The 12,959-nt window shown below is 42.6% G+C and overlaps 2 pseudogenes; both read right to left on the bottom strand.

Moving 5' to 3' along the window:
• Positions 1-1,573: 1,573 nt before the first annotated feature.
• On the bottom strand, positions 1,574-4,692 carry LOC136391495 (large ribosomal subunit protein eL8 pseudogene; annotated as a pseudogene).
• Positions 4,693-6,395: 1,703 nt separating this feature from the next.
• On the bottom strand, positions 6,396-12,733 carry LOC136391494 (large ribosomal subunit protein eL15-like; annotated as a pseudogene).
• Positions 12,734-12,959: the final 226 nt, after the last annotated feature.

The raw sequence follows: 12,959 nt of genomic DNA, 5'->3' as shown, positions 1-12,959 counted from the left end.
AAAGGCTACATTATTTTACATTTCCACCAGCAGTGTATGAGTCTAAATTCTGGTCACCTAATTCCAACATATGGAGGGGGTGTAGTTTTGCCTCACCACCAAGCAATTCTCAGTTACTAACTGGCTGTTCTACAACTCAACTCAATTCTGACACTATCTCCCTAGACATAGGGTCAGATCCCACAGGTTAAGTACTACAAGACGGTCCCCATGCAACTTCCCCAACACATATACATGCCCTTCAGCTGCCAATTGCAAACCCAGGTTGTCACCTGGGCTTCTGGCTGAATGGTTATAAATCAGAGGTTCTACATACTCCCCAGCCAGGTTCAATTAATTTGCTAGAGTGACTCACAGAACTCTGAGGAACTTTTTATTTACTAGATTACTGGTTCATTCTAAAGGGGCATAACTCAGGAACAAGCCAGATGGAAGAGATGCATAGGGCAAGGTTAGAGAAAGGGTTCAGAGCTTCTATACCCTCTCCCCAAATCTCCAAGTGTTCGCCAACTTGAAAACTCTCTTGATGTTTATGGAGGCTTCATTACATAGACATGATTGATTGAATCATTGGTCATTGATGATTGAATTCAATCACCAGCTCCTCCCCATTCCCCAGAGATCATATGGGTATCACATGGTTGGCTCTCCTGGTAACCAGCAATCATCCTTTGACTCACCTCATTCACATAACAAAAGACACCTTTGCTGCTATTGTCACTTAGGAAATTCAAAAGGATTTAGGAACTGTGCCAAAAATGGGACGAAGACCAAATACAGATATTTTTTATTATAAATAACAATATCACGTGAGGTTTCCAGTCCCTCCATAGTATCACAAACCTTTGTTATTTTATTGTCCTTTTCATTGTAGTGTTATCCTGGCAGATGTGAATGAGTTTTAATTTGCATTTTTCTCATAAATAATAATCTTGAACATGTTTTCATTTGCTTCTTGGCTATTCCTATATCTTCTTCAGTAACATGTCTACCAATATCATTTGCCTATTTTTTTATTATAGAAATTTTGCTGGTTTTTTTAAAATTGGGTTATTTGTATTCTTATTGGGTTGTCTCTGACCTTTGTAAAAGTTTTTAATATATTCTGGGTATAAGTCATTTATCAGATATATGATTTGTAAATATTTCCTCCCAGTCTGTGGCTACTTTTAGTTTCTTAATGGTGTCTTTTTAAACACAAAGTTTTACTTTTGATGGATTTCAGTTAATCAACTCTTTAAAGTTAATTTTTGTGTATGATGTGAGGTAAAAGTCTAAATCTATGTTCTCACATGTGAACATCAAATTGTCTCAGAAACATCTGTTGAAAAGATGATCCCCTCACCACCATTGAATTTCTTTGACAATTTTGTCTAAATTTAACTGGCCATAAATATATAAATTTATTTCTAGACTTTCAATTCTATCCTATTGATTTATATGTCTATCTTTATGATGCAATATATCTAGGAAAAAACCTTAATAAAAATCTCATCTTGTTATCAAGATAGTAAGTTTTTGGTAAAGGAGAGGTTTTATTACTTTTATGTACAGAAAACTCAACAGTGTACACTTAGCCCAATTTGGTGGTCAGTTCTTTAGCCTTTGCCCATCCAGCTTGGCAATACAAGGCATCATCCTTGAACCCAGGATGTTGCCTCTGCAGTTGAGGCAGATCTCACCTTACCTGTCTCTATCATTGATCCAGAGTGCTTCCATTAGCTTAGCTAGAGCTCCTTGTCTTCCGAGTTAATCAGTGTGAAGGTGACGGTGGTGCAGGTCTCCCTGTGCACTAGCTGCCCCAGCCAGCCTTCCCCTGGATAGTGCAGTAGGGAACCCCCATCTCCAGCACAGGGCAGGCAAGAAGACGACCAGCTCAATGGGAACCAGACCATGTGCAGTCACCACCAGCTGTGCCTCCTTGTTCTCCACCAGGGTGGTGACAGTATTAGCACCTGCTCGAAGGACAGATGGCCTCTTGGTGGGCACATCCCCTTTGCCGGCAGCTGTTTTCTCAGCCTGGGCCAACAGTCTCTCTGCTTCTTCTCTTGCTTTGTCTCTGGTCTGTGCTTGTGGGCCAGCTTACGCAGTTGAGGAGCTGTTTGGCGGTCCAAGGCCTGGGTGACCTGGTTAATGTCAGGAGGCACTTTCAGAGGCTTACACAGAACAGCCCATTGCTGCTGCAGCTGAATGCAGTGGGGCCATCTGACAAAGCAGCTGGTCCCTTTTGAGCTGGACGTCCTGTCCAATGCCAGACCTCTTGGGCCTTTCCTCAGTCAGGGGATCTACCACCCTCTTCGCCTCCTACTTCTTCACGACAGCAGGGCGGGCACCGCCTTCTTCCCTGTAGCCTTCTTTCCTTTCAGTATCTTGGGTAAGTCTCAAAATCAAGAAGTCCTTCAATTTTGTTCTTTCTAAAAAATTTTATTGATTACGTGGGTCTTTTGGATTTTCATTAGTTCAAAGCACTTTTTAATTTCCCTTTGGATTTACTCTTTTACACTTTGATTATTTAGAAATGGGTCATTTAGTTTTCAAACATTTGGAAGTTACCCATATATTTTCCTGTTATAGATTTCTAATTATATGGTCAGAGAACATGCATTTTTTTTTTTGTTTTATTTTGTTTTAGCTTTCCATCAAAGTGCAAAATACAGAGTGTAAAGATTAAGAGATTAAGAGTGAACCTTGGCCAGTGGCTCAGTGGATAGAGTGTCCGCCCAGCATGTGGATGTTTCAGGTTTGATGCCCGGTCAGGTCACACAAGAGAAGCAGCTATCTACTTCTCTCCCCATCCCTCTCCCCTTCTCTTTCTTTTCCCCTCTCACAGCCAGTTGCTCGATTGGTTCAAGCATATCCCTGGGCACTGAGGATAGCTTAGTTGGTCTGAGTATGTCAGCCTCAGGCACTAAAAATAGCTCAGTTGATTTGAGCACCAGCCTCAAATGGGGGTTACTGGGTGGATCTCAGTGGGAGCACATGCAGGAGTCTATCTCACTATCTCCCCTTCTGTCACTTAAAAAGGGGATTAAGAGTGAATTTAAGGCAAGAGATGTTGGAGTCTGGACCTGCCTTTGACCAAAGACAGAGAAAAAACATCTCCCCTGTAATCCAAACCACCTGGCACTAAGAAGAGCACATTAAAGTCTCTTAGTCAATATGCAATATGTACAGCCACAGCAATGACATTGGAGAGAGGAAGGCAGTCCATTCCAGATAAATGTGCTCTAAAATGGTTCTGAGAATTGGACTTCCACAGCTTTGATTCTCCTCCAGCAGTTTGGTCCCCCGGCATTAGGGGGTAAAAAGAATGAAAGCTGGTAGCACCCTGCTCTTCTGCATACCTTCACATCCTACTTACAACAGAACTAACGCTAGTACACCCAGGACTTCTGTCTCCCTTGCCAAACATCCAGTAACTAAAGCTCAGAATACATTTTGGGGCTCTGTAGGAAAGGTGGTGGCTTTCAAGAGGAAATCTATGCTGAGCACATTTATGTATAAGAGCAGGCCAGAGATAGTAAAGGCAAAGATAGTCAAGGCAAGCATAGGCAAGGATAGTCAAGTTCATCAAGTCACTGCGGGTGGAGGACTAAGGAACGCACTACCAGATCCCACTTCAAGGAAAGAGAATATACTTTATATGACTCAAATCCCATTAAGGTTTGTTTTCTAGCCCACAATATAATCTATCTTGGTAAATGTACCATGTGTCATTGAAAATAATGGGAAGTCTGCTATCTTTGGATGGATAGTTTTATAAATGTCAACTAGGTCAGGCTGATTGATAGTGTTGTTCAGGTCTTCTCCTGACTTACTGACTTTCAGTCTACTTGTTTCATGAACTGTTGAGATAGGGTATTGAAATCTCTGACTGTAATTATAGATTTGTCTATTTTTACTTGTAGTCATATCGATTTTTGATTCATGTTTTCTGAAATTCTAATTCCAGGTACATAATTATTTATGATTGATATGTCCTCTTAATTAATTGTTCCTTTTCCATTATGAAATAAATGCTTTCATTGTTTATACTATTCTTTGATGTGAAATTTATTTTTTCTGATATCAATATAGGCATTTGAGTATTGATTTATTTTTATAGTACTTGTATTTTTATATTTGCAGTGGTTTTTTTCCAGGCAGGACACATTGAGCCATGCTTTTTTATCCAGTATGACAATTTCTCTCTGTTAATGGACATATTTAGACTATTCGTATTTAATAATCACATTAAACACAGGTTAAATCTAGTATCCTGCTACTTGTTTGCTTTGCTATATTTTTGCTTTTTCTTCCTTCTTTTGAGCTAACTCAGTGTGCTTTTCAGGATTCTCTCAAGCATTTGTCAACTCATTTGTTAGCTTGTTAGTTATAACTCTTTGATTTTCTTCTTTTAGTGGTTACTTTAAGGTTTATAGACTACATTTTTTTAACTTAATATACTCTGCCTTCCAGTGATGTTATCCTACCTCATGTATAGCAAAAGAACTTGGCAATATTTCTCTCCTACTCTTTAGTTGTGTTGTCACACATTTTATTTCTGCATATATTGTCATAAACCCTACACTACATTGTTATTGTGTGTAATCAGTCAATTATCTTTTAAAGAGATTTAAATAAGTTAAAAATCATCTATTTACCAACATATTCGCCATTTCCAGCACTCTGCAATTCTGTAGGAAGATTCATACTTCCATATGGTATCATTTTTCTTTTTTCCTCAGAGATTTACTTTAACATTTCTTGTAGTGTGAGTCTGTTGGAAAAAAAATTCTTTCAGCTTTTGTTGACTGAAAATGATATTATTTTGCCTTTTATTCTAAAAAATTGTATATTTACTGACTATAGAATTCTAGATTGATAGTGTTTTCTTTCAGTATTTTAAAGATATTGGTTCACTGTCCTCTCATTTGCAATATTTTCTACAAAAAAAAAAATCTGCTGGCATTCTTACCTTTCTTTGTGCATTTGTGCTTTCTTTCCCCTTTGGCTACCTTTCACCCCCTCTTGTTGTGGTCTTTATTTTTTTTAATATATTTTCAATTTTGAAATTATAATTTATATTCAATATTATTTTGTACTGGTTTCAGATTTACAGCACAGTGGATAGGTAATCATATACTTTATAAAGTGTTTCCCCTGATATTTTCAGTATCCAATGGGCAATTCTTTGGCTGATTTCAAGATTTTCTATTTGCTACTGTTTTCCAGTAATTTGATTAATATTCTTTGTAGTTTTCTTTTTTTTTTTCTTTTCTTTTTTTTTTTTTTTTTTGTATTTTTCTGAAGTTGGAAACGGGGAGGCAGTAAGATAGACTCCCACATGCGCCCAACCAGGATCCACCCAGCATGCCCACCAGGGGGTGATGCTCTGCCCATCTGGGGCGTTGCTCTGTTGTGACCAGAGCCATTCTAGCACCTGAGGCAGAGTCCATAGAGCCATCCTCAGTGCCCGGGGCCAACTTTGCTCCAATGGAGCCTTGGCTGCGGGAGGGGAAGAGAGAGACAGAGAGGAAGGAGAGGGGGAGGGCTGGAGAAGCAGATGGGCGCTTCTCCTGTGTGCCCTGGCCGGGAAGCAAACCCGGGACTCCTGCACACCAGGCAGACGCTCTACCACTGAGCCAACCAGCCAGGGCCTGTAGTTTTCTTTATATTGGGGTTTATTGAGCTTCTTGGGTTTGTGACTTTATAGTTTTCCTCAAATTTGGAATAATTTTAGTCATTTTTTTCTCAAAAATATTTTTTTGTCTCTTCCCCTTAATTAGAGACTCCAATTATACATATCTTAGGTTGCTTGAATGATGCCTTTTTAAAAATAATTATTTTATCTCTCTGCGATTCATTTTATATAGTTTCCATTGTTATGTCTTCAGTTTTATTCATCTTTTCTTCTGCAATGTCTAATCTGTTACTAATACTATCTAGTGTACTTTGCCTCTCAAGCAGTGTGGTTTTCATCGCTAGAAGTTCAATAGCCTTTATGTCTCTACTTAACAGGACTGATATTTCCTATAGCTTTTTGAAGGTATAAAATACAATTATAATAACTGCTTTAATGTCCTTGTTTTATGAGTCTAACATCCATGTCAGTTTCCAGGGTGGTTTCAACTTTTTAAGTTTTTCTCCTTAACATGATTCATATTCTTTTTCTTTTCTGTATTACTGGTAATTTTTTATTGTATATCAATCATTTAAATTTTGCCCTATTGCTGTCTGAATGTTTTTGTATTTTTATGAGTATTTTTTTTATTGATTTTTTAGAGAGAGGAAAGAAGAGAGAGAGAAACATCCATTTATTATTTCATTTATTCATACTGTCATTAATTGATTTTTTTTTTTTCTGAATGTCCTAAATTGTTTATTAGGTAAGAATGTTACAAGCATTGCTTATATTAGTGGTAATGGTGGAGCTGGAGAGGATTGTGCCTTCTCCATGCCGCAGGGTGAGAACCACCAATAGTGTGGTGGGACTTGTGGCCCTTTCCAAGGCCATGGCTCTTGTGGTCTGCAGATGTCTAGCCTCATATCTCTCTGTGCTTGTGGAGCTGTTTAGTGATCCATTAGGTGTCAGGATTCCTTCTGACAACCTTATGGATCAATGAGGATGACCTCAAAGAATCTTCACCAACCCCATAGAAATTCAGGCCTCTCAGGACCCCACTGTGGCATCCAGCTCGTTCCTTGGCAACAGAATGAAGGCTTCCAGCAAACTTTAACTGGTTAACATCATGATGGACAGGCTTGCCATAGACCACACTCTTAGGAACAGGGTGTTTGTGGCCACCATGGTGCACAAGAATCTGATGTATGACCTAACCTTGCTTGGCCTTCTATCCCAGCCTTCATGCTATATCAGGAATGTGGGGTGAAGGCCTTGAGGAGCACAGAGAACTGGAAGCACTGCCAGCAGCTTATCCTGAGAAAGAAGCACATCACATCGGACTGTTTCTTCCTCCATAACCCCTGGATGTATTTCTGTCTATTCACAGCCTCCAGGTAAGCCAAAAGTACCCATTTTGGCTTACCTGAAGGCTGTGAACAGACAGAAAGAGAAATGGTTAATTGTTGTTTGTGCCCTGACAGGAGATCAAACCTGCAACCTCAGCATGTAGGGATGACACTCTAAACAATGAGCTACCTGGTCAAGGCCATGAATATTCTTGAGTTTTTACCCTCAGTGACTTTTAAAAAATTATTTATTTATTAATTATTATTATTATTATTTATTTTGCATTTCTCTGAAGCGAGAAGCAGGGAGGCAGAGAGACAGACTCCCATATGTGTCTGACCGGGTCCATCCAGCATGCCCACCAGGGGGCGATGCTCTGCCCATCTGGGGTGTTGCTCTGCTGCAATTGGAGCCATTCTAGCGCCTGAGGTGGAGGCCATGGAGCCATCCTCAGTGCCAGGGCCAACTTTGCTTCAATGGAACCCCGGGCTGTGGGAGGGGAAGAGAGAGATACAGAGAAAGGAGAGGGAGAAGGGTGGAGAAGCAGATGGGCACTTCTCCTGTGTACCCTGACGAGGAATCAAACCTGGGACTTCCACACGCTGGGCCAATGCTCTACTGCTGAGACAACTGGCCACGGCTGCAAACAGACTAAGACTTTTGGGTTCTTCTTTTAATATTTGTTAGATGGGACCAAAGCAGCATTTGATCTGAAGATAATTATTCCCCACTCTTAAAGCAAGACCCTTCTGAGTATTCAACCTAATGTCTATGAATTATTATATTTTTCGGTATGTGCGGTGGCAACAGTCACTGTTTCCAGTCCTGGGTGAGTACTGTTCTCTCTAATTGTTTGGGTAATTCCTTCCCCAGCCTCAGGCGGCTCACATATGTGCTGACACAGACTCTGCTCACCACTCAAGGAGGTCGTCCCCCTGCACATCTCTGAGTTCTCTCTCTGGGCAGCTCTCTCTTCTCTGGTGCTCCGACCTGACAACTTGACCCGACAAGACTTGAGTTTCCCCTTGTCAGCCTCATACTAAATTCAAGGTCCTTACCTAAATTTCTGCTTCCTATGTCAAAACTGAAAACTCTCTTAAGACAAGAAGCTAAGGCAGTTGTATGATTTACTTTGTTAATTTTTCATTTCTCAGGAATCACTGTCTTTGGTTGCCTGATGTCTAATGTCTCAAAAATTTGTTTGATATATATTTTCCAGTTTTTCAGTTGTTTCAAGCAGACAGGTAAAACTACTTCCTGTTATTGGGTGGGAAGTGGAAGTCTTAAAGCTGAGAGGGAGAGGGGCGGAGCCTTACTCTGGGCCTTCCATATTGCCGTTCCTAAGGCGTCACTCTCTAGTGGTTGCTGCTACTCGTCCTGTACTGAGAAAGTCTCATTTTCTCCACTCTGACCAGTCTGAACCCAAACCAACCTGTGTGAGTTCTGCGAATTGTTCAACTCCCAGGTCCCGGGCTGCGGTTTTCCTGGTGTTGTGAAGTGTCGCCCTGTGTGGTGTGGTTAGTATTCAATAACTGACTTGAGGACAAACTTACAGGTTTTGGGGGCTCTTTTTTTACATATACCCTCCTCTTTGGTACTCGATTCTACAAATTCTGGCTGCCTTTGTCTCCCCAAACTTTGTGTCCTTAACTGCTTGTGACCTTTGGCCACCACTTGAGTCCTCCTTTCTTGCTCTGTGTTCTGGAAGCGCATCCAGGAAAGGATCACAGGGTCCACTTCATTTGTTTCCTTCCTCTCAGAGGTCACAGTGCTGCCTGGTACCCAGTATCTAAAGCAAGTCATTCTATCTAATTGTCCAGTTTTGTTGTTGTTAGTTATGGGAGTACGGATCCAGTACAAGTTGTTGTTGTTAGTTATGGGAGTACGGATCCAGTACAAGTTGTTGTTGTTAGTTATGGGAGTACGGATCCAGTACAAGTTTCTCCAGTGTGGTGGAAACAGAAGTCACCAATGCAGCTATTTTTTGAATGACAAAAATGCAAATTATAATATTATATAAAAGAGGGTTTGTTTTTTTTTAAATTAATATGTCCACCCCCACCAAAATTCTGATCACACCTTAACAGAGGGTTTGGCTCTTATTTAAGAATCACTTATCTAATGAAATCCATACATTTACATTTACTCAAACTTTTTTTCTTTTCTTTTTTTTGAGAGGCAGGGAGAGAGAGACAGGAACATGGAGCTGCTCCTGTATGTGCCCTGACCGGGGAATTGAACTGGCAACCTCCGTGCTCCAGGATGATGTTCGAACCAACTGAGCTATCCGGCCAGGGCTTAATTTTTTTTCTTTTTATTCATTGATAGAGACAGAGAGAAGGAAAAGGAGGAAAGGAAGCATCCATTTGTTGTTCCACTTAGTCGTGTATTCATTGGTTGCTTCCCATGTGTGCCCTGACCATGGGATAGAACTCACAACCTTGTCATTTCAGGATGAGGCTCTTAGCTGACTGAGCTAACCAGCCAGGGCCTACTGAAACATCCCATATACCTTATTCTGTGGCAGGAGCTGTGCTAGGTTTTGAACATACAGAAATGAATAAGACACCACTACTGCCTCAAAGATTTTGCTCTCAGAATGACAACTGAATCAGATTATTATCCTCTAACCTGCTAAGGGTAGTGATAGAGATATGCACAGAACATTAATGAGGTAAGGTGAGGAGGGAAGACAGGGACACCAGATCCAGCTTAGAGATAGCTGGAAGGTTGACAGAGATTGCTTCCGGAGGTGACATTTAAGCTGAGTCTTTAAAGATGGGAAGCAATTCACCAGGCAATGAGAGGACAAAGCAGAGACGCGAAGGCAGAAGCAGCCCAGAGCCTGCCTGAGAACGGCAGACCACGTGAGCTTGCTGAAGCAAACATTTCCCGAGAGGGAGAGGCTGTGGATGAAGCTGGAGAGGATGGCAGAGGTCAGGACACGGAGGGCCTGTCATGCCACACTGGGGAGCCTGCCATTAGGGCTGAGTCTTTTACATAACTCTGCATGGTGGCTGGCAGGGTGCATGACTGCCTCAGCACGCAGTAGGTATTATTAGATGATGATCATGAAAGGCAAATCTGAGAAACTGCAAAACTCTGAGCAGAGCCAAAGTCTCTTATGTTCTTAGACTCCAGAAAGTTATCTGACTCCTCCGCCCCTTTGCAAATTCAGCTGAGATGTGTGGCCATGGTGATCAGCCAAACCCGAGATGCTGCTTCCTTGGCAGTTAGCTAACCCTCTAGGTGTGTCTCCGTGGCTGGAGAACAGTGAGGGGAGGAAGGGGAGAGGGTGGGGAGAGGAGAGAGCGAGCGAGACAGAAAGAGAAGACAGCTGGGAGACAGGAAGTCACACTGAGACAGCCAGATTGGGGGATCAGGTTGAAGAAATAGATCACAAAGAACTTTAAACCAAGAAGATGATTTCTGGGGTGGAGAGGAGAATATGGCCTCCTCCCAGCAGCAGACTCTGCAAATCCTTGGAGGCCCAGGCCACAAAGCTGATTGTCCAGGGCCTCCCCTCCTGTTCACTGGAAGGACTCCTGGGAGTGCAACAGGCTCTCTGTTCTGAACTTGTGTCAGTATTCACCCATACTAGACAGCCCATGGGCTTGCCCAAGAGGAAGTCTATTTGCCTAGAAGTGAGGAGCTCCTGCGAAAAAATCCATCCTGAAGGCAGAGGGAATCCAACCTGATGGCCTTGACTCATTGCAAAGACTTAGTCTTCTGCAGGCAAAAGTCTAAAATAAAATCTGAATGAGTAAATCACCAGGGCACAAAGAGTACTGGTCAGACATATCTTTAACAAGCATCACTATGGGAAGGGACTAAAATATTCATCCTTGCTTTGAAACAGAACACAAGGCAGCTTTGGCTCCTCAAGGTCTTCAGGTCCTGAGCTATCATGAGAAACATAACAGAGTAGTTCCCCTTTATCCACGGGAGATGCATTCCAAGACCCCCAGTGGATGCCTGAATCCACGGATAGTACTGAACCCTAATTTACTTAGACTCTGCCAAAATTATGGCAGCTGCTTCTTCATCGGCAGAGACAGCCTCTCACTAATTTTTATATTTCTCAGTCCAGACCTATCCCTGAGTCTGTGTGACCATCCCTTACCTGCAGTAAATGGTTTGCTGTCACTTGTTCAGGGGGTCCCCTGCAGAAGTCTTGCACAGGCTCAGTGCTTTCCGGCACAGCACGCTGCCATCAGTCAGAACACGTTTTCCGCTTGTGTCTCCCACCCACACATGGTTTGCCTTTTCTGTCCTAACTAAGCACTTGTCATGCACTACTATCACGTTTGCAGTCAGAAGTGTGGCAGCAAAACTAGCACAAATTTCTTTTTCCTTCTTTAGAATTTCACAGATTTGTCTTTACTGTAGATCTTAGCAATCTCAGCATTAAAATGTTTTCTTTCTTTATTAAATCAAGAGCTTCCACCTATTCACGTAACAGAGGCACTTTATGGCTGCTCTCTGGCCTGTCTGAATTGCCAGCATCACTATGCCTGTGCTTTCAGGCTGTTGTTGAGCGACAGAAAGATTATTTAAACATGAGCGCTGTGACGTCTCGACAGTTGACTCAATCACCAAGATGGCTACTCAGTGACTAAGGGCTGACACTGTGGATTCACTTGTCAATGGGATGATTCACATCCTGGATGGGACAGAGTGGGATGGCATGAGATTTCATTATACTATTTAGAACGGTGTGCAGTTTAAAACTTACGAACTATTTCTAAAATTTTCATTTAGTATATTTGGACGGCACTTGACCACAGGTAACTGAAATTACAGAAAGTAAAGTTGCATATAGGGAGCACCACTGGACCTGTCTGCTGCCCAGGAGGAGTAGGAAGCTGGGAAACAGGGCGGTCCACGCAGCTTCCCAGCGGTGGTCCCACGCAGGAGAAGTCTCACACTCACCAACACAGGCGAGACGTGCTCTGGGACTCCAGAAACCACGCGGGAGTAACTTAGAGCAAGGAGACGTTCCACAGGAGCTGGTCAAGGCAGAAACGAGGGAGATTTGAGTTAAGATGCTAATGGGCTCCCACTGATACGGGTGAGACCTGGGGAGAGTTGAAGTTCACCAGGAAAGTACAAAGTATGAATTCCTCCAGCTAGCAAGATAATTCCTCATCCTCCTTGGACATCTTTGTTGTAGTAGAATTTTTTTCCCTTGAATCTTCCCGCTTAAGGTTTCGTGGGCCCTAAATACCCCTCTTTGCTCAGCTCTCGAGCAGAGGTCCTCCCTAGTCCCTCTCCTCTGCACAGGCCCGTCTCCTGCCCATCAAGGTCCCTGAGAAAACTCTGCCCCTAAAACACCAGTGTCGCCGCCCAGGTGCCTGTCTGAGCAGGAGGGAGGGCCAGACCAAGCGCAGCAGCCAGGCCCCTGTGCCAGGAGAGCTCAAAGAAAGCCCAGAATAGAAGGATAACGCTAAGCACAGGTGCTATTTTATTCTCTACCTTATCATTTCCTGTATTTTACCAAATCATCTGTAGAAAAAAGCAAATACTTTTCGAAATCAAGTGTAAGAAGTGTAAAAAGAAAGCACAGCTTCCCACAGTCTGCACGAGCTTGGTGTGTTCTCCCTGTGGTCACAGTGGAGGCATTCGACCTTTATTACATAATGAACAGACGTCACAGAAGGCAACCTGCCTGGCCAGGACAGAGGCAGTACCACTGTACAGGTAGAATTTGGCCGACCTGGACTGCAGGGTACCCCGCTCGGGGACAAGGACCCAGTCGTGGAAGGAGACAAACGTTAACATTTTTCCCACTCACCTCCACTAACTCTTGGCTCATCCAGAGAAAGTGATTGACAACCCCACAGGCTGCTGGACAACTATTTGAAAGAGGGGTCCACGGAGAGGCCTCCTCCACCTGTTAGTCTTTTCTTTATCACTTCACATCCATAGGGGTCCCTAAGCCCCAAGAGAGGGGTCAAGTGCAAATCTGGTAAACCAAGAAGCCCTAGCAGTTGTCAACTTAATTAGC

Source organism: Saccopteryx leptura, chromosome 2 (assembly GCF_036850995.1).
Source record: "Saccopteryx leptura isolate mSacLep1 chromosome 2, mSacLep1_pri_phased_curated, whole genome shotgun sequence".
Lineage (NCBI taxonomy): Eukaryota > Metazoa > Chordata > Mammalia > Chiroptera > Emballonuridae > Saccopteryx > Saccopteryx leptura.
This window is presented reverse-complemented; position numbering and strand designations above follow the sequence as displayed.